Below are 17,555 nucleotides of genomic sequence, written 5' to 3' on the forward strand. Positions count from 1 at the left end.
GCATCTTTAAATAGGCTTTCTGCTGGCTGTTTCCTCGCTTACGGCCATACCACCCTGAACACGCCCGATCTCGTCTGATCTCGGAAGCTAAGCAGGGTCGGGCCTGGTTAGTACTTGGATGGGAGACCGCCTGGGAATACCAGGTGCTGTAAGCTTTTTCCTCTCAGCTGTCATGAGCCCACTAGTCTTGAATTGAGCAGTGTGTCCAAACCTTTGACTGGTACTGTACATTACGTCCATATGAATGAAATAAAATTAGAAAAAAAAAACAAAAAAAAAACGTATACATATTCATAGGATCTAAGGCAAATCACATATAAAAGATTTGATAATAGGACCGGGTGTGCAGTTTTGTGATATCCCTAATCAATCCCCTAGCTATATACACAGTATATCATGAATGTGAGTTTTCATATCAAGTGTTGTCCTTTGCACACTGGGCTGAATGGGGGAAAGTGTGCTTTAGTAAATAATGATTATATGGGCAAATAGGTAGTATACGGTAAATATGTGAGATATCAATGAGTATTTGAAGGCACTGTAGGTAGGAATGATGTGGAATAAAGTGCAAAGATTAGGTATATGTGGCTGATGGTATGGTGGCATCCGCTGCATGTGACGTGTATTATGTGCAGAGCGAATAGAATGTGTGAAATGTTCCATTTAATTTCCTCCAGTGACAAGGACGGGTATAACGGGCCCTGGCGTAGCTTTAAATGGGCTTTCTGCTGGCTGTTTCTTCGCTTACGGCCATACCACCCTGAACACGCCCGATCTCGTCTGATCTCGGAAGCTAAGCAGGGTCGGGCCTGGTTAGTACTTGGATGGGAGACCGCCTGGGAATACCAGGTGCTGTAAGCTTTTTCCTCTCAGCTGTCACCAGAGGAGGGCGCTGTTGCTCCATCGCCGCACACAGGGCTTTGAGAAGCAAAGCTGCAATCATTCCAGCTGTGTGGGTATGCAGGGCAGAGAGGTGGCACTGAGACGCCTCACTTTCCAAGTAGTTTTGAGGGTTCCTGTTGTCACTGTTACAGCCTGTTAAAAGCCCGCAATCATCTTATAAGCGCATGTACACAAATAGCCTGAGAAAACAACAATTCCTATGAAAGTAATGTTAAAGTATAGCATGTGTTTGATGGCTGAGACCCCATTATCCGCCACTCAGATGGTGAGAGGAACTGTCAGTGGTGTCACAGCATCTTTAAATAGGCTTTCTGCTGGCTGTTTCCTCGCTTACGGCCATACCACCCTGAACACGCCCGATCTCGTCTGATCTCGGAAGCTAAGCAGGGTCGGGCCTGGTTAGTACTTGGATGGGAGACCGCCTGGGAATACCAGGTGCTGTAAGCTTTTTCCTCTCAGCTGTCATGAGCCCACTAGTCTTGAATTGAGCAGTGTGTCCAAACCTTTGACTGGTACTGTACATTACGTCCATATGAATGAAATAAAATTAAAAAAAAAAAAAAAAAAAAAACCTATACATATTCATAGGATCTAAGGCAAATCACATATAAAAGATTTGATAATAGGACCGGGTGTGCAGTTTTGTGATATCCCTAATCAATCCCCTAGCTATATACACAGTATATCATGAATGTGAGTTTTCATATCAAGTGTTGTCCTTTGCACACTGGGCTGAATGGGGGAAAGTGTGCTTTAGTAAATAATGATTATATGGGCAAATAGGTAGTATACGGTAAATATGTGAGATATCAATGAGTATTTGAAGGCACTGTAGGTAGGAATGATGTGGAATAAAGTGCAAAGATTAGGTATATGTGGCTGATGGTATGGTGGCATCCGCTGCATGTGACGTGTATTATGTGCAGAGCGAATAGAATGTGTGAAATGTTCCATTTAATTTCCTCCAGTGACAGGGACGGGTATAACGGGCCCTGGCGTAGCTTTAAATGGGCTTTCTGCTGGCTGTTTCTTCGCTTACGGCCATACCACCCTGAACACGCCCGATCTCGTCTGATCTCGGAAGCTAAGCAGGGTCGGGCCTGGTTAGTACTTGGATGGGAGACCGCCTGGGAATACCAGGTGCTGTAAGCTTTTTCCTCTCAGCTGTCACCAGAGGAGGGCGCTGTTGCTCCATCGCCGCACACAGGGCTTTGAGAAGCAAAGCTGCAATCATTCCAGCTGTGTGTGTATGCAGGGCAGAGAGGTGGCACTGAGACGCCTCACTTTCCAAGTAGTTTTGAGGGTTCGTGTTGTCACTGTTACAGCCTGTTAAAAGCCCGCAATCATCTTATAAGCGCATGTACACAAATAGCCTGAGAAAACAACAATTCCTATGAAAGTAATGTTAAAGTATAGCATGTGTTTGATGGCTGAGACCCCATTATCCGCCACTCAGATGGTGAGAGGAACTGTCAGTGGTGTCACAGCATCTTTAAATAGGCTTTCTGCTGGCTGTTTCCTCGCTTACGGCCATACCACCCTGAACACGCCCGATCTCGTCTGATCTCGGAAGCTAAGCAGGGTCGGGCCTGGTTAGTACTTGGATGGGAGACCGCCTGGGAATACCAGGTGCTGTAAGCTTTTTCCTCTCAGCTGTCATGAGCCCACTAGTCTTGAATTGAGCAGTGTGTCCAAACCTTTGACTGGTACTGTACATTACGTCCATATGAATGAAATAAAATTTAAAAAAAAAACAAAAAAAAAACGTATACATATTCATAGGATCTAAGGCAAATCACATATAAAAGATTTGATAATAGGACCGGGTGTGCAGTTTTGTGATATCCCTAATCAATCCCCTAGCTATATACACAGTATATCATGAATGTGAGTTTTCATATCAAGTGTTGTCCTTTGCACACTGGGCTGAATGGGGGAAAGTGTGCTTTAGTAAATAATGATTATATGGGCAAATAGGTAGTATACGGTAAATATGTGAGATATCAATGAGTATTTGAAGGCACTGTAGGTAGGAATGATGTGGAATAAAGTGCAAAGATTAGGTATATGTGGCTGATGGTATGGTGGCATCCGCTGCATGTGACGTGTATTATGTGCAGAGCGAATAGAATGTGTGAAATGTTCCATTTAATTTCCTCCAGTGACAGGGACGGGTATAACGGGCCCTGGCGTAGCTTTAAATGGGCTTTCTGCTGGCTGTTTCTTCGCTTACGGCCATACCACCCTGAACACGCCCGATCTCGTCTGATCTCGGAAGCTAAGCAGGGTCGGGCCTGGTTAGTACTTGGATGGGAGACCGCCTGGGAATACCAGGTGCTGTAAGCTTTTTCCTCTCAGCTGTCACCAGAGGAGGGCGCTGTTGCTCCATCGCCGCACACAGGGCTTTGAGAAGCAAAGCTGCAATCATTCCAGCTGTGTGTGTATGCAGGGCAGAGAGGTGGCACTGAGACGCCTCACTTTCCAAGTAGTTTTGAGGGTTCCTGTTGTCACTGTTACAGCCTGTTAAAAGCCCGCAATCATCTTATAAGCGCATGTACACAAATAGCCTGAGAAAACAACAATTCCTATGAAAGTAATGTTAAAGTATAGCATGTGTTTGATGGCTGAGACCCCATTATCCGCCACTCAGATGGTGAGAGGAACTGTCAGTGGTGTCACAGCATCTTTAAATAGGCTTTCTGCTGGCTGTTTCCTCGCTTACGGCCATACCACCCTGAACACGCCCGATCTCGTCTGATCTCGGAAGCTAAGCAGGGTCGGGCCTGGTTAGTACTTGGATGGGAGACCGCCTGGGAATACCAGGTGCTGTAAGCTTTTTCCTCTCAGCTGTCATGAGCCCACTAGTCTTGAATTGAGCAGTGTGTCCAAACCTTTGACTGGTACTGTACATTACGTCCATATGAATGAAATAAAATTTAAAAAAACAAAAAAAACAAAACGTATACATATTCATAGGATCTAAGGCAAATCACATATAAAAGATTTGATAATAGGACCGGGTGTGCAGTTTTGTGATATCCCTAATCAATCCCCTAGCTATATACACAGTATATCATGAATGTGAGTTTTCATATCAAGTGTTGTCCTTTGCACACTGGGCTGAATGGGGGAAAGTGTGCTTTAGTAAATAATGATTATATGGGCAAATAGGTAGTATACGGTAAATATGTGAGATATCAATGAGTATTTGAAGGCACTGTAGGTAGGAATGATGTGGAATAAAGTGCAAAGATTAGGTATATGTGGCTGATGGTATGGTGGCATCCGCTGCATGTGACGTGTATTATGTGCAGAGCGAATAGAATGTGTGAAATGTTCCATTTAATTTCCTCCAGTGACAGGGACGGGTATAACGGGCCCTGGCGTAGCTTTAAATGGGCTTTCTGCTGGCTGTTTCTTCGCTTACGGCCATACCACCCTGAACACGCCCGATCTCGTCTGATCTCGGAAGCTAAGCAGGGTCGGGCCTGGTTAGTACTTGGATGGGAGACCGCCTGGGAATACCAGGTGCTGTAAGCTTTTTCCTCTCAGCTGTCACCAGAGGAGGGCGCTGTTGCTCCATCGCCGCACACAGGACTTTGAGAAGCAAAGCTGCAATCATTCCAGCTGTGTGTGTATGCAGGGCAGAGAGGTGGCACTGAGACGCCTCACTTTCCAAGTAGTTTTGAGGGTTCCTGTTGTCACTGTTACAGCCTGTTAAAAGCCCGCAATCATCTTATAAGCGCATGTACACAAATAGCCTGAGAAAACAACAATTCCTATGAAAGTAATGTTAAAGTATAGCATGTGTTTGATGGCTGAGACCCCATTATCCGACACTCAGATGGTGAGAGCAACTGTCAGTGGTGTCACAGCATCTTTAAATAGGCTTTCTGCTGGCTGTTTCCTCGCTTACGGCCATACCACCCTGAACACGCCCGATCTCGTCTGATCTCGGAAGCTAAGCAGGGTCGGGCCTGGTTAGTACTTGGATGGGAGACCGCCTGGGAATACCAGGTGCTGTAAGCTTTTTCCTCTCAGCTGTCATGAGCCCACTAGTCTTGAATTGAGCAGTGTGTCCAAACCTTTGACTGGTACTGTACATTACGTCCATATGAATGAAATAAAATTTAAAAAAAAAAAAAAAAAAAAACGTATACATATTCATAGGATCTAAGGCAAATCACATATAAAAGATTTGATAATAGGACCGGGTGTGCAGTTTTGTGATATCCCTAATCAATCCCCTAGCTATATACACAGTATATCATGAATGTGAGTTTTCATATCAAGTGTTGTCCTTTGCACACTGGGCTGAATGGGGGAAAGTGTGCTTTAGTAAATAATGATTATATGGGCAAATAGGTAGTATACGGTAAATATGTGAGATATCAATGAGTATTTGAAGGCACTGTAGGTAGGAATGATGTGGAATAAAGTGCAAAGATTAGGTATATGTGGCTGATGGTATGGTGGCATCCGCTGCATGTGACGTGTATTATGTGCAGAGCGAATAGAATGTGTGAAATGTTCCATTTAATTTCCTCCAGTGACAAGGACGGGTATAACGGGCCCTGGCGTAGCTTTAAATGGGCTTTCTGCTGACTGTTTCTTCGCTTACGGCCATACCACCCTGAACACGCCCGATCTCGTCTGATCTCGGAAGCTAAGCAGGGTCGGGCCTGGTTAGTACTTGGATGGGAGACCGCCTGGGAATACCAGGTGCTGTAAGCTTTTTCCTCTCAGCTGTCACCAGAGGAGGGCGCTGTTGCTCCATCGCCGCACACAGGGCTTTGAGAAGCAAAGCTGCAATCATTCCAGCTGTGTGTGTATGCAGGGCAGAGAGGTGGCACTGAGACGCCTCACTTTCCAAGTAGTTTTGAGGGTTCCTGTTGTCACTGTTACAGCCTGTTAAAAGCCCGCAATCATCTTATAAGCGCATGTACACAAATAGCCTGAGAAAACAACAATTCCTATGAAAGTAATGTTAAAGTATAGCATGTGTTTGATGGCTGAGACCCCATTATCCGCCACTCAGATGGTGAGAGGAACTGTCAGTGGTGTCACAGCATCTTTAAATAGGCTTTCTGCTGGCTGTTTCCTCGCTTACGGCCATACCACCCTGAACACGCCCGATCTCGTCTGATCTCGGAAGCTAAGCAGGGTCGGGCCTGGTTAGTACTTGGATGGGAGACCGCCTGGGAATACCAGGTGCTGTAAGCTTTTTCCTCTCAGCTGTCATGAGCCCACTAGTCTTGAATTGAGCAGTGTGTCCAAACCTTTGACTGGTACTGTACATTACGTCCATATGAATGAAATAAAATTTAAAAAAAAAAACAAAAAAAAAACGTATACATATTCATAGGATCTAAGGCAAATCACATATAAAAGATTTGATAATAGGACCGGGTGTGCAGTTTTGTGATATCCCTAATCAATCCCCTAGCTATATACACAGTATATCATGAATGTGAGTTTTCATATCAAGTGTTGTCCTTTGCACACTGGGCTGAATGGGGGAAAGTGTGCTTTAGTAAATAATGATTATATGGGCAAATAGGTAGTATACGGTAAATATGTGAGATATCAATGAGTATTTGAAGGCACTGTAGGTAGGAATGATGTGGAATAAAGTGCAAAGATTAGGTATATGTGGCTGATGGTATGGTGGCATCCGCTGCATGTGACGTGTATTATGTGCAGAGCGAATAGAATGTGTGAAATGTTCCATTTAATTTCCTCCAGTGACAAGGACGGGTATAACGGGCCCTGGCGTAGCTTTAAATGGGCTTTCTGCTGGCTGTTTCTTCGCTTACGGCCATACCACCCTGAACACGCCCGATCTCGTCTGATCTCGGAAGCTAAGCAGGGTCGGGCCTGGTTAGTACTTGGATGGGAGACCGCCTGGGAATACCAGGTGCTGTAAGCTTTTTCCTCTCAGCTGTCACCAGAGGAGGGCGCTGTTGCTCCATCGCCGCACACAGGGCTTTGAGAAGCAAAGCTGCAATCATTCCAGCTGTGTGTGTATGCAGGGCAGAGAGGTGGCACTGAGACGCCTCACTTTCCAAGTAGTTTTGAGGGTTCCTGTTGTCACTGTTACAGCCTGTTAAAAGCCCGCAATCATCTTATAAGCGCATGTACACAAATAGCCTGAGAAAACAACAATTCCTATGAAAGTAATGTTAAAGTATAGCATGTGTTTGATGGCTGAGACCCCATTATCCGCCACTCAGATGGTGAGAGGAACTGTCAGTGGTGTCACAGCATCTTTAAATAGGCTTTCTGCTGGCTGTTTCCTCGCTTACGGCCATACCACCCTGAACACGCCCGATCTCGTCTGATCTCGGAAGCTAAGCAGGGTCGGGCCTGGTTAGTACTTGGATGGGAGACCGCCTGGGAATACCAGGTGCTGTAAGCTTTTTCCTCTCAGCTGTCATGAGCCCACTAGTCTTGAATTGAGCAGTGTGTCCAAACCTTTGACTGGTACTGTACATTACGTCCATATGAATGAAATAAAATTTAAAAAAAAAAAAAAAAAAAAACGTATACATATTCATAGGATCTAAGGCAAATCACATATAAAAGATTTGATAATAGGACCGGGTGTGCAGTTTTGTGATATCCCTAATCAATCCCCTAGCTATATACACAGTATATCATGAATGTGAGTTTTCATATCAAGTGTTGTCCTTTGCACACTGGGCTGAATGGGGGAAAGTGTGCTTTAGTAAATAATGATTATATGGGCAAATAGGTAGTATACGGTAAATATGTGAGATATCAATGAGTATTTGAAGGCACTGTAGGTAGGAATGATGTGGAATAAAGTGCAAAGATTAGGTATATGTGGCTGATGGTATGGTGGCATCCGCTGCATGTGACGTGTATTATGTGCAGAGCGAATAGAATGTGTGAAATGTTCCATTTAATTTCCTCCAGTGACAAGGACGGGTATAACGGGCCCTGGCGTAGCTTTAAATGGGCTTTCTGCTGGCTGTTTCTTTGCTTACGGCCATACCACCCTGAACACGCCCGATCTCGTCTGATCTCGGAAGCTAAGCAGGGTCGGGCCTGGTTAGTACTTGGATGGGAGACCGCCTGGGAATACCAGGTGCTGTAAGCTTTTTCCTCTCAGCTGTCACCAGAGGAGGGCGCTGTTGCTCCATCGCCGCACACAGGGCTTTGAGAAGCAAAGCTGCAATCATTCCAGCTGTGTGTGTATGCAGGGCAGAGAGGTGGCACTGAGACGCCTCACTTTCCAAGTAGTTTTGAGGGTTCCTGTTGTCACTGTTACAGCCTGTTAAAAGCCCGCAATCATCTTATAAGCGCATGTACACAAATAGCCTGAGAAAACAACAATTCCTATGAAAGTAATGTTAAAGTATAGCATGTGTTTGATGGCTGAGACCCCATTATCCGCCACTCAGATGGTGAGAGGAACTGTCAGTGGTGTCACAGCATCTTTAAATAGGCTTTCTGCTGGCTGTTTCCTCGCTTACGGCCATACCACCCTGAACACGCCCGATCTCGTCTGATCTCGGAAGCTAAGCAGGGTCGGGCCTGGTTAGTACTTGGATGGGAGACCGCCTGGGAATACCAGGTGCTGTAAGCTTTTTCCTCTCAGCTGTCATGAGCCCACTAGTCTTGAATTGAGCAGTGTGTCCAAACCTTTGACTGGTACTGTACATTACGTCCATATGAATGAAATAAAATTTAAAAAAAAAAAAAAAAAAAAACGTATACATATTCATAGGATCTAAGGCAAATCACATATAAAAGATTTGATAATAGGACCGGGTGTGCAGTTTTGTGATATCCCTAATCAATCCCCTAGCTATATACACAGTATATCATGAATGTGAGTTTTCATATCAAGTGTTGTCCTTTGCACACTGGGCTGAATGGGGGAAAGTGTGCTTTAGTAAATAATGATTATATGGGCAAATAGGTAGTATACGGTAAATATGTGAGATATCAATGAGTATTTGAAGGCACTGTAGGTAGGAATGATGTGGAATAAAGTGCAAAGATTAGGTATATGTGGCTGATGGTATGGTGGCATCCGCTGCATGTGACGTGTATTATGTGCAGAGCGAATAGAATGTGTGAAATGTTCCATTTAATTTCCTCCAGTGACAGGGACGGGTATAACGGGCCCTGGCGTAGCTTTAAATGGGCTTTCTGCTGGCTGTTTCTTCGCTTACGGCCATACCACCCTGAACACGCCCGATCTCGTCTGATCTCGGAAGCTAAGCAGGGTCGGGCCTGGTTAGTACTTGGATGGGAGACCGCCTGGGAATACCAGGTGCTGTAAGCTTTTTCCTCTCAGCTGTCACCAGAGGAGGGCGCTGTTGCTCCATCGCCGCACACAGGGCTTTGAGAAGCAAAGCTGCAATCATTCCAGCTGTGTGTGTATGCAGGGCAGAGAGGTGGCACTGAGACGCCTCACTTTCCAAGTAGTTTTGAGGGTTCCTGTTGTCACTGTTACAGCCTGTTAAAAGCCCGCAATCATCTTATAAGCGCATGTACACAAATAGCCTGAGAAAACAACAATTCCTATGAAAGTAATGTTAAAGTATAGCATGTGTTTGATGGCTGAGACCCCATTATCCGCCACTCAGATGGTGAGAGGAACTGTCAGTGGTGTCACAGCATCTTTAAATAGGCTTTCTGCTGGCTGTTTCCTCGCTTACGGCCATACCACCCTGAACACGCCCGATCTCGTCTGATCTCGGAAGCTAAGCAGGGTCGGGCCTGGTTAGTACTTGGATGGGAGACCGCCTGGGAATACCAGGTGCTGTAAGCTTTTTCCTCTCAGCTGTCATGAGCCCACTAGTCTTGAATTGAGCAGTGTGTCCAAACCTTTGACTGGTACTGTACATTACGTCCATATGAATGAAATAAAATTAAAAAAAAACAAAAAAACAAAACGTATACATATTCATAGGATCTAAGGCAAATCACATATAAAAGATTTGATAATAGGACCGGGTGTGCAGTTTTGTGATATCCCTAATCAATCCCCTAGCTATATACACAGTATATCATGAATGTGAGTTTTCATATCAAGTGTTGTCCTTTGCACACTGGGCTGAATGGGGGAAAGTGTGCTTTAGTAAATAATGATTATATGGGCAAATAGGTAGTATACGGTAAATATGTGAGATATCAATGAGTATTTGAAGGCACTGTAGGTAGGAATGATGTGGAATAAAGTGCAAAGATTAGGTATATGTGGCTGATGGTATGGTGGCATCCGCTGCATGTGACGTGTATTATGTGCAGAGCGAATAGAATGTGTGAAATGTTCCATTTAATTTCCTCCAGTGACAAGGACGGGTATAACGGGCCCTGGCGTAGCTTTAAATGGGCTTTCTGCTGGCTGTTTCTTCGCTTACGGCCATACCACCCTGAACACGCCCGATCTCGTCTGATCTCGGAAGCTAAGCAGGGTCGGGCCTGGTTAGTACTTGGATGGGAGACCGCCTGGGAATACCAGGTGCTGTAAGCTTTTTCCTCTCAGCTGTCACCAGAGGAGGGCGCTGTTGCTCCATCGCCGCACACAGGGCTTTGAGAAGCAAAGCTGCAATCATTCCAGCTGTGTGTGTATGCAGGGCAGAGAGGTGGCACTGAGACGCCTCACTTTCCAAGTAGTTTTGAGGGTTCCTGTTGTCACTGTTACAGCCTGTTAAAAGCCCGCAATCATCTTATAAGCGCATGTACACAAATAGCCTGAGAAAACAACAATTCCTATGAAAGTAATGTTAAAGTATAGCATGTGTTTGATGGCTGAGACCCCATTATCCGACACTCAGATGGTGAGAGCAACTGTCAGTGGTGTCACAGCATCTTTAAATAGGCTTTCTGCTGGCTGTTTCCTCGCTTACGGCCATACCACCCTGAACACGCCCGATCTCGTCTGATCTCGGAAGCTAAGCAGGGTCGGGCCTGGTTAGTACTTGGATGGGAGACCGCCTGGGAATACCAGGTGCTGTAAGCTTTTTCCTCTCAGCTGTCATGAGCCCACTAGTCTTGAATTGAGCAGTGTGTCCAAACCTTTGACTGGTACTGTACATTACGTCCATATGAATGAAATAAAATTAAAAAAAAACAAAAAAACAAAACGTATACATATTCATAGGATCTAAGGCAAATCACATATAAAAGATTTGATAATAGGACCGGGTGTGCAGTTTTGTGATATCCCTAATCAATCCCCTAGCTATATACACAGTATATCATGAATGTGAGTTTTCATATCAAGTGTTGTCCTTTGCACACTGGGCTGAATGGGGGAAAGTGTGCTTTAGTAAATAATGATTATATGGGCAAATAGGTAGTATACGGTAAATATGTGAGATATCAATGAGTATTTGAAGGCACTGTAGGTAGGAATGATGTGGAATAAAGTGCAAAGATTAGGTATATGTGGCTGATGGTATGGTGGCATCCGCTGCATGTGACGTGTATTATGTGCAGAGCGAATAGAATGTGTGAAATGTTCCATTTAATTTCCTCCAGTGACAGGGACGGGTATAACGGGCCCTGGCGTAGCTTTAAATGGGCTTTCTGCTGGCTGTTTCTTCGCTTACGGCCATACCACCCTGAACACGCCCGATCTCGTCTGATCTCGGAAGCTAAGCAGGGTCGGGCCTGGTTAGTACTTGGATGGGAGACCGCCTGGGAATACCAGGTGCTGTAAGCTTTTTCCTCTCAGCTGTCACCAGAGGAGGGCGCTGTTGCTCCATCGCCGCACACAGGGCTTTGAGAAGCAAAGCTGCAATCATTCCAGCTGTGTGTGTATGCAGGGCAGAGAGGTGGCACTGAGACGCCTCACTTTCCAAGTAGTTTTGAGGGTTCCTGTTGTCACTGTTACAGCCTGTTAAAAGCCCGCAATCATCTTATAAGCGCATGTACACAAATAGCCTGAGAAAACAACAATTCCTATGAAAGTAATGTTAAAGTATAGCATGTGTTTGATGGCTGAGACCCCATTATCCGCCACTCAGATGGTGAGAGGAACTGTCAGTGGTGTCACAGCATCTTTAAATAGGCTTTCTGCTGGCTGTTTCCTCGCTTACGGCCATACCACCCTGAACACGCCCGATCTCGTCTGATCTCGGAAGCTAAGCAGGGTCGGGCCTGGTTAGTACTTGGATGGGAGACCGCCTGGGAATACCAGGTGCTGTAAGCTTTTTCCTCTCAGCTGTCATGAGCCCACTAGTCTTGAATTGAGCAGTGTGTCCAAACCTTTGACTGGTACTGTACATTACGTCCATATGAATGAAATAAAATTTAAAAAAAAAAAAAAAAAAAAACGTATACATATTCATAGGATCTAAGGCAAATCACATATAAAAGATTTGATAATAGGACCGGGTGTGCAGTTTTGTGATATCCCTAATCAATCCCCTAGCTATATACACAGTATATCATGAATGTGAGTTTTCATATCAAGTGTTGTCCTTTGCACACTGGGCTGAATGGGGGAAAGTGTGCTTTAGTAAATAATGATTATATGGGCAAATAGGTAGTATACGGTAAATATGTGAGATATCAATGAGTATTTGAAGGCACTGTAGGTAGGAATGATGTGGAATAAAGTGCAAAGATTAGGTATATGTGGCTGATGGTATGGTGGCATCCGCTGCATGTGACGTGTATTATGTGCAGAGCGAATAGAATGTGTGAAATGTTCCATTTAATTTCCTCCAGTGACAAGGACGGGTATAACGGGCCCTGGCGTAGCTTTAAATGGGCTTTCTGCTGGCTGTTTCTTCGCTTACGGCCATACCACCCTGAACACGCCCGATCTCGTCTGATCTCGGAAGCTAAGCAGGGTCGGGCCTGGTTAGTACTTGGATGGGAGACCGCCTGGGAATACCAGGTGCTGTAAGCTTTTTCCTCTCAGCTGTCACCAGAGGAGGGCGCTGTTGCTCCATCGCCGCACACAGGGCTTTGAGAAGCAAAGCTGCAATCATTCCAGCTGTGTGTGTATGCAGGGCAGAGAGGTGGCACTGAGACGCCTCACTTTCCAAGTAGTTTTGAGGGTTCCTGTTGTCACTGTTACAGCCTGTTAAAAGCCCGCAATCATCTTATAAGCGCATGTACACAAATAGCCTGAGAAAACAACAATTCCTATGAAAGTAATGTTAAAGTATAGCATGTGTTTGATGGCTGAGACCCCATTATCCGCCACTCAGATGGTGAGAGGAACTGTCAGTGGTGTCACAGCATCTTTAAATAGGCTTTCTGCTGGCTGTTTCCTCGCTTACGGCCATACCACCCTGAACACGCCCGATCTCGTCTGATCTCGGAAGCTAAGCAGGGTCGGGCCTGGTTAGTACTTGGATGGGAGACCGCCTGGGAATACCAGGTGCTGTAAGCTTTTTCCTCTCAGCTGTCATGAGCCCACTAGTCTTGAATTGAGCAGTGTGTCCAAACCTTTGACTGGTACTGTACATTACGTCCATATGAATGAAATAAAATTTAAAAAAAAAAAAAAAAAAAAACGTATACATATTCATAGGATCTAAGGCAAATCACATATAAAAGATTTGATAATAGGACCGGGTGTGCAGTTTTGTGATATCCCTAATCAATCCCCTAGCTATATACACAGTATATCATGAATGTGAGTTTTCATATCAAGTGTTGTCCTTTGCACACTGGGCTGAATGGGGGAAAGTGTGCTTTAGTAAATAATGATTATATGGGCAAATAGGTAGTATACGGTAAATATGTGAGATATCAATGAGTATTTGAAGGCACTGTAGGTAGGAATGATGTGGAATAAAGTGCAAAGATTAGGTATATGTGGCTGATGGTATGGTGGCATCCGCTGCATGTGACGTGTATTATGTGCAGAGCGAATAGAATGTGTGAAATGTTCCATTTAATTTCCTCCAGTGACAGGGACGGGTATAACGGGCCCTGGCGTAGCTTTAAATGGGCTTTCTGCTGGCTGTTTCTTCGCTTACGGCCATACCACCCTGAACACGCCCGATCTCGTCTGATCTCGGAAGCTAAGCAGGGTCGGGCCTGGTTAGTACTTGGATGGGAGACCGCCTGGGAATACCAGGTGCTGTAAGCTTTTTCCTCTCAGCTGTCACCAGAGGAGGGCGCTGTTGCTCCATCGCCGCACACAGGGCTTTGAGAAGCAAAGCTGCAATCATTCCAGCTGTGTGTGTATGCAGGGCAGAGAGGTGGCACTGAGACGCCTCACTTTCCAAGTAGTTTTGAGGGTTCCTGTTGTCACTGTTACAGCCTGTTAAAAGCCCGCAATCATCTTATAAGCGCATGTACACAAATAGCCTGAGAAAACAACAATTCCTATGAAAGTAATGTTAAAGTATAGCATGTGTTTGATGGCTGAGACCCCATTATCCGCCACTCAGATGGTGAGAGGAACTGTCAGTGGTGTCACAGCATCTTTAAATAGGCTTTCTGCTGGCTGTTTCCTCGCTTACGGCCATACCACCCTGAACACGCCCGATCTCGTCTGATCTCGGAAGCTAAGCAGGGTCGGGCCTGGTTAGTACTTGGATGGGAGACCGCCTGGGAATACCAGGTGCTGTAAGCTTTTTCCTCTCAGCTGTCATGAGCCCACTAGTCTTGAATTGAGCAGTGTGTCCAAACCTTTGACTGGTACTGTACATTACGTCCATATGAATGAAATAAAATTTAAAAAAAAAAAAAAAAAAAAACGTATACATATTCATAGGATCTAAGGCAAATCACATATAAAAGATTTGATAATAGGACCGGGTGTGCAGTTTTGTGATATCCCTAATCAATCCCCTAGCTATATACACAGTATATCATGAATGTGAGTTTTCATATCAAGTGTTGTCCTTTGCACACTGGGCTGAATGGGGGAAAGTGTGCTTTAGTAAATAATGATTATATGGGCAAATAGGTAGTATACGGTAAATATGTGAGATATCAATGAGTATTTGAAGGCACTGTAGGTAGGAATGATGTGGAATAAAGTGCAAAGATTAGGTATATGTGGCTGATGGTATGGTGGCATCCGCTGCATGTGACGTGTATTATGTGCAGAGCGAATAGAATGTGTGAAATGTTCCATTTAATTTCCTCCAGTGACAAGGACGGGTATAACGGGCCCTGGCGTAGCTTTAAATGGGCTTTCTGCTGGCTGTTTCTTCGCTTACGGCCATACCACCCTGAACACGCCCGATCTCGTCTGATCTCGGAAGCTAAGCAGGGTCGGGCCTGGTTAGTACTTGGATGGGAGACCGCCTGGGAATACCAGGTGCTGTAAGCTTTTTCCTCTCAGCTGTCACCAGAGGAGGGCGCTGTTGCTCCATCGCCGCACACAGGGCTTTGAGAAGCAAAGCTGCAATCATTCCAGCTGTGTGTGTATGCAGGGCAGAGAGGTGGCACTGAGACGCCTCACTTTCCAAGTAGTTTTGAGGGTTCCTGTTGTCACTGTTACAGCCTGTTAAAAGCCCGCAATCATCTTATAAGCGCATGTACACAAATAGCCTGAGAAAACAACAATTCCTATGAAAGTAATGTTAAAGTATAGCATGTGTTTGATGGCTGAGACCCCATTATCCGCCACTCAGATGGTGAGAGGAACTGTCAGTGGTGTCACAGCATCTTTAAATAGGCTTTCTGCTGGCTGTTTCCTCGCTTACGGCCATACCACCCTGAACACGCCCGATCTCGTCTGATCTCGGAAGCTAAGCAGGGTCGGGCCTGGTTAGTACTTGGATGGGAGACCGCCTGGGAATACCAGGTGCTGTAAGCTTTTTCCTCTCAGCTGTCATGAGCCCACTAGTCTTGAATTGAGCAGTGTGTCCAAACCTTTGACTGGTACTGTACATTACGTCCATATGAATGAAATAAAATTTAAAAAAAAAAAAAAAAAAAAACGTATACATATTCATAGGATCTAAGGCAAATCACATATAAAAGATTTGATAATAGGACCGGGTGTGCAGTTTTGTGATATCCCTAATCAATCCCCTAGCTATATACACAGTATATCATGAATGTGAGTTTTCATATCAAGTGTTGTCCTTTGCACACTGGGCTGAATGGGGGAAAGTGTGCTTTAGTAAATAATGATTATATGGGCAAATAGGTAGTATACGGTAAATATGTGAGATATCAATGAGTATTTGAAGGCACTGTAGGTAGGAATGATGTGGAATAAAGTGCAAAGATTAGGTATATGTGGCTGATGGTATGGTGGCATCCGCTGCATGTGACGTGTATTATGTGCAGAGCGAATAGAATGTGTGAAATGTTCCATTTAATTTCCTCCAGTGACAGGGACGGGTATAACGGGCCCTGGCGTAGCTTTAAATGGGCTTTCTGCTGGCTGTTTCTTCGCTTACGGCCATACCACCCTGAACACGCCCGATCTCGTCTGATCTCGGAAGCTAAGCAGGGTCGGGCCTGGTTAGTACTTGGATGGGAGACCGCCTGGGAATACCAGGTGCTGTAAGCTTTTTCCTCTCAGCTGTCACCAGAGGAGGGCGCTGTTGCTCCATCGCCGCACACAGGGCTTTGAGAAGCAAAGCTGCAATCATTCCAGCTGTGTGTGTATGCAGGGCAGAGAGGTGGCACTGAGACGCCTCACTTTCCAAGTAGTTTTGAGGGTTCCTGTTGTCACTGTTACAGCCTGTTAAAAGCCCGCAATCATCTTATAAGCGCATGTACACAAATAGCCTGAGAAAACAACAATTCCTATGAAAGTAATGTTAAAGTATAGCATGTGTTTGATGGCTGAGACCCCATTATCCGCCACTCAGATGGTGAGAGGAACTGTCAGTGGTGTCACAGCATCTTTAAATAGGCTTTCTGCTGGCTGTTTCCTCGCTTACGGCCATACCACCCTGAACACGCCCGATCTCGTCTGATCTCGGAAGCTAAGCAGGGTCGGGCCTGGTTAGTACTTGGATGGGAGACCGCCTGGGAATACCAGGTGCTGTAAGCTTTTTCCTCTCAGCTGTCATGAGCCCACTAGTCTTGAATTGAGCAGTGTGTCCAAACCTTTGACTGGTACTGTACATTACGTCCATATGAATGAAATAAAATTTAAAAAAAACAAAAAAACAAAACGTATACATATTCATAGGATCTAAGGCAAATCACATATAAAAGATTTGATAATAGGACCGGGTGTGCAGTTTTGTGATATCCCTAATCAATCCCCTAGCTATATACACAGTATATCATGAATGTGAGTTTTCATATCAAGTGTTGTCCTTTGCACACTGGGCTGAATGGGGGAAAGTGTGCTTTAGTAAATAATGATTATATGGGCAAATAGGTAGTATACGGTAAATATGTGAGATATCAATGAGTATTTGAAGGCACTGTAGGTAGGAATGATGTGGAATAAAGTGCAAAGATTAGGTATATGTGGCTGATGGTATGGTGGCATCCGCTGCATGTGACGTGTATTATGTGCAGAGCGAATAGAATGTGTGAAATGTTCCATTTAATTTCCTCCAGTGACAAGGACGGGTATAACGGGCCCTGGCGTAGCTTTAAATGGGCTTTCTGCTGGCTGTTTCTTCGCTTACGGCCATACCACCCTGAACACGCCCGATCTCGTCTGATCTCGGAAGCTAAGCAGGGTCGGGCCTGGTTAGTACTTGGATGGGAGACCGCCT

General features: G+C 45.1%; 30 non-coding genes across 30 annotated transcripts in view; all 30 read left to right on the forward strand.

Annotated features, from left to right (window-relative positions):
- Positions 1 to 36: 36 nt before the first annotated feature.
- On the forward strand, positions 37 to 155 carry LOC133989057 (5S ribosomal RNA). The gene has a single exon (XR_009926234.1). It is a non-coding gene; the product is annotated as a 5S ribosomal RNA (ribosomal RNA).
- A 587-nt stretch (positions 156 to 742) lies between these two features.
- Positions 743 to 861, forward strand: LOC133989069 (5S ribosomal RNA). The gene has a single exon (XR_009926245.1). It is a non-coding gene; the product is annotated as a 5S ribosomal RNA (ribosomal RNA).
- Positions 862 to 1,231: 370 nt separating this feature from the next.
- Positions 1,232 to 1,350, forward strand: LOC133989081 (5S ribosomal RNA). The gene has a single exon (XR_009926256.1). It is a non-coding gene; the product is annotated as a 5S ribosomal RNA (ribosomal RNA).
- Positions 1,351 to 1,936: 586 nt separating this feature from the next.
- Positions 1,937 to 2,055, forward strand: LOC133989093 (5S ribosomal RNA). Its single transcript, XR_009926267.1, has one exon. It is a non-coding gene; the product is annotated as a 5S ribosomal RNA (ribosomal RNA).
- Positions 2,056 to 2,425: 370 nt separating this feature from the next.
- LOC133989105 (5S ribosomal RNA) lies at positions 2,426 to 2,544 on the forward strand. The gene has a single exon (XR_009926278.1). It is a non-coding gene; the product is annotated as a 5S ribosomal RNA (ribosomal RNA).
- A 586-nt stretch (positions 2,545 to 3,130) lies between these two features.
- LOC133989116 (5S ribosomal RNA) lies at positions 3,131 to 3,249 on the forward strand. The gene has a single exon (XR_009926289.1). It is a non-coding gene; the product is annotated as a 5S ribosomal RNA (ribosomal RNA).
- A 370-nt stretch (positions 3,250 to 3,619) lies between these two features.
- LOC133989127 (5S ribosomal RNA) lies at positions 3,620 to 3,738 on the forward strand. Its single transcript, XR_009926300.1, has one exon. It is a non-coding gene; the product is annotated as a 5S ribosomal RNA (ribosomal RNA).
- A 586-nt stretch (positions 3,739 to 4,324) lies between these two features.
- LOC133989139 (5S ribosomal RNA) lies at positions 4,325 to 4,443 on the forward strand. Its single transcript, XR_009926311.1, has one exon. It is a non-coding gene; the product is annotated as a 5S ribosomal RNA (ribosomal RNA).
- A 370-nt stretch (positions 4,444 to 4,813) lies between these two features.
- On the forward strand, positions 4,814 to 4,932 carry LOC133989151 (5S ribosomal RNA). The gene has a single exon (XR_009926322.1). It is a non-coding gene; the product is annotated as a 5S ribosomal RNA (ribosomal RNA).
- A 586-nt stretch (positions 4,933 to 5,518) lies between these two features.
- On the forward strand, positions 5,519 to 5,637 carry LOC133989163 (5S ribosomal RNA). The gene has a single exon (XR_009926333.1). It is a non-coding gene; the product is annotated as a 5S ribosomal RNA (ribosomal RNA).
- Positions 5,638 to 6,007: 370 nt separating this feature from the next.
- LOC133989175 (5S ribosomal RNA) lies at positions 6,008 to 6,126 on the forward strand. The gene has a single exon (XR_009926345.1). It is a non-coding gene; the product is annotated as a 5S ribosomal RNA (ribosomal RNA).
- A 587-nt stretch (positions 6,127 to 6,713) lies between these two features.
- On the forward strand, positions 6,714 to 6,832 carry LOC133989187 (5S ribosomal RNA). Its single transcript, XR_009926356.1, has one exon. It is a non-coding gene; the product is annotated as a 5S ribosomal RNA (ribosomal RNA).
- A 370-nt stretch (positions 6,833 to 7,202) lies between these two features.
- On the forward strand, positions 7,203 to 7,321 carry LOC133989198 (5S ribosomal RNA). The gene has a single exon (XR_009926367.1). It is a non-coding gene; the product is annotated as a 5S ribosomal RNA (ribosomal RNA).
- A 586-nt stretch (positions 7,322 to 7,907) lies between these two features.
- On the forward strand, positions 7,908 to 8,026 carry LOC133989210 (5S ribosomal RNA). The gene has a single exon (XR_009926378.1). It is a non-coding gene; the product is annotated as a 5S ribosomal RNA (ribosomal RNA).
- Positions 8,027 to 8,396: 370 nt separating this feature from the next.
- LOC133989221 (5S ribosomal RNA) lies at positions 8,397 to 8,515 on the forward strand. Its single transcript, XR_009926389.1, has one exon. It is a non-coding gene; the product is annotated as a 5S ribosomal RNA (ribosomal RNA).
- Positions 8,516 to 9,101: 586 nt separating this feature from the next.
- LOC133989233 (5S ribosomal RNA) lies at positions 9,102 to 9,220 on the forward strand. Its single transcript, XR_009926400.1, has one exon. It is a non-coding gene; the product is annotated as a 5S ribosomal RNA (ribosomal RNA).
- Positions 9,221 to 9,590: 370 nt separating this feature from the next.
- Positions 9,591 to 9,709, forward strand: LOC133989245 (5S ribosomal RNA). The gene has a single exon (XR_009926411.1). It is a non-coding gene; the product is annotated as a 5S ribosomal RNA (ribosomal RNA).
- Positions 9,710 to 10,295: 586 nt separating this feature from the next.
- On the forward strand, positions 10,296 to 10,414 carry LOC133989256 (5S ribosomal RNA). Its single transcript, XR_009926422.1, has one exon. It is a non-coding gene; the product is annotated as a 5S ribosomal RNA (ribosomal RNA).
- A 370-nt stretch (positions 10,415 to 10,784) lies between these two features.
- On the forward strand, positions 10,785 to 10,903 carry LOC133989268 (5S ribosomal RNA). Its single transcript, XR_009926433.1, has one exon. It is a non-coding gene; the product is annotated as a 5S ribosomal RNA (ribosomal RNA).
- Positions 10,904 to 11,489: 586 nt separating this feature from the next.
- On the forward strand, positions 11,490 to 11,608 carry LOC133989280 (5S ribosomal RNA). The gene has a single exon (XR_009926444.1). It is a non-coding gene; the product is annotated as a 5S ribosomal RNA (ribosomal RNA).
- A 370-nt stretch (positions 11,609 to 11,978) lies between these two features.
- LOC133989292 (5S ribosomal RNA) lies at positions 11,979 to 12,097 on the forward strand. The gene has a single exon (XR_009926456.1). It is a non-coding gene; the product is annotated as a 5S ribosomal RNA (ribosomal RNA).
- A 586-nt stretch (positions 12,098 to 12,683) lies between these two features.
- LOC133989303 (5S ribosomal RNA) lies at positions 12,684 to 12,802 on the forward strand. The gene has a single exon (XR_009926467.1). It is a non-coding gene; the product is annotated as a 5S ribosomal RNA (ribosomal RNA).
- A 370-nt stretch (positions 12,803 to 13,172) lies between these two features.
- LOC133989314 (5S ribosomal RNA) lies at positions 13,173 to 13,291 on the forward strand. Its single transcript, XR_009926478.1, has one exon. It is a non-coding gene; the product is annotated as a 5S ribosomal RNA (ribosomal RNA).
- A 586-nt stretch (positions 13,292 to 13,877) lies between these two features.
- LOC133989325 (5S ribosomal RNA) lies at positions 13,878 to 13,996 on the forward strand. The gene has a single exon (XR_009926489.1). It is a non-coding gene; the product is annotated as a 5S ribosomal RNA (ribosomal RNA).
- Positions 13,997 to 14,366: 370 nt separating this feature from the next.
- LOC133989337 (5S ribosomal RNA) lies at positions 14,367 to 14,485 on the forward strand. The gene has a single exon (XR_009926500.1). It is a non-coding gene; the product is annotated as a 5S ribosomal RNA (ribosomal RNA).
- A 586-nt stretch (positions 14,486 to 15,071) lies between these two features.
- On the forward strand, positions 15,072 to 15,190 carry LOC133989348 (5S ribosomal RNA). Its single transcript, XR_009926511.1, has one exon. It is a non-coding gene; the product is annotated as a 5S ribosomal RNA (ribosomal RNA).
- Positions 15,191 to 15,560: 370 nt separating this feature from the next.
- LOC133989359 (5S ribosomal RNA) lies at positions 15,561 to 15,679 on the forward strand. The gene has a single exon (XR_009926521.1). It is a non-coding gene; the product is annotated as a 5S ribosomal RNA (ribosomal RNA).
- A 586-nt stretch (positions 15,680 to 16,265) lies between these two features.
- LOC133989371 (5S ribosomal RNA) lies at positions 16,266 to 16,384 on the forward strand. Its single transcript, XR_009926531.1, has one exon. It is a non-coding gene; the product is annotated as a 5S ribosomal RNA (ribosomal RNA).
- A 370-nt stretch (positions 16,385 to 16,754) lies between these two features.
- Positions 16,755 to 16,873, forward strand: LOC133989383 (5S ribosomal RNA). Its single transcript, XR_009926534.1, has one exon. It is a non-coding gene; the product is annotated as a 5S ribosomal RNA (ribosomal RNA).
- Positions 16,874 to 17,459: 586 nt separating this feature from the next.
- LOC133989395 (5S ribosomal RNA) overlaps positions 17,460 to 17,555 on the forward strand; it is a 119-nt gene continuing 23 nt past the window's right edge. The window contains exon 1 of the ribosomal RNA XR_009926536.1: positions 17,460 to 17,555. This exon is cut by the window's right edge and continues 23 nt beyond it. This is a non-coding gene — a ribosomal RNA (5S ribosomal RNA).

The sequence above is a fragment of the Scomber scombrus genome, chromosome 10, assembly GCF_963691925.1.
Source record: "Scomber scombrus chromosome 10, fScoSco1.1, whole genome shotgun sequence".
Classification (NCBI taxonomy): Eukaryota; Metazoa; Chordata; class Actinopteri; order Scombriformes; family Scombridae; genus Scomber; species Scomber scombrus.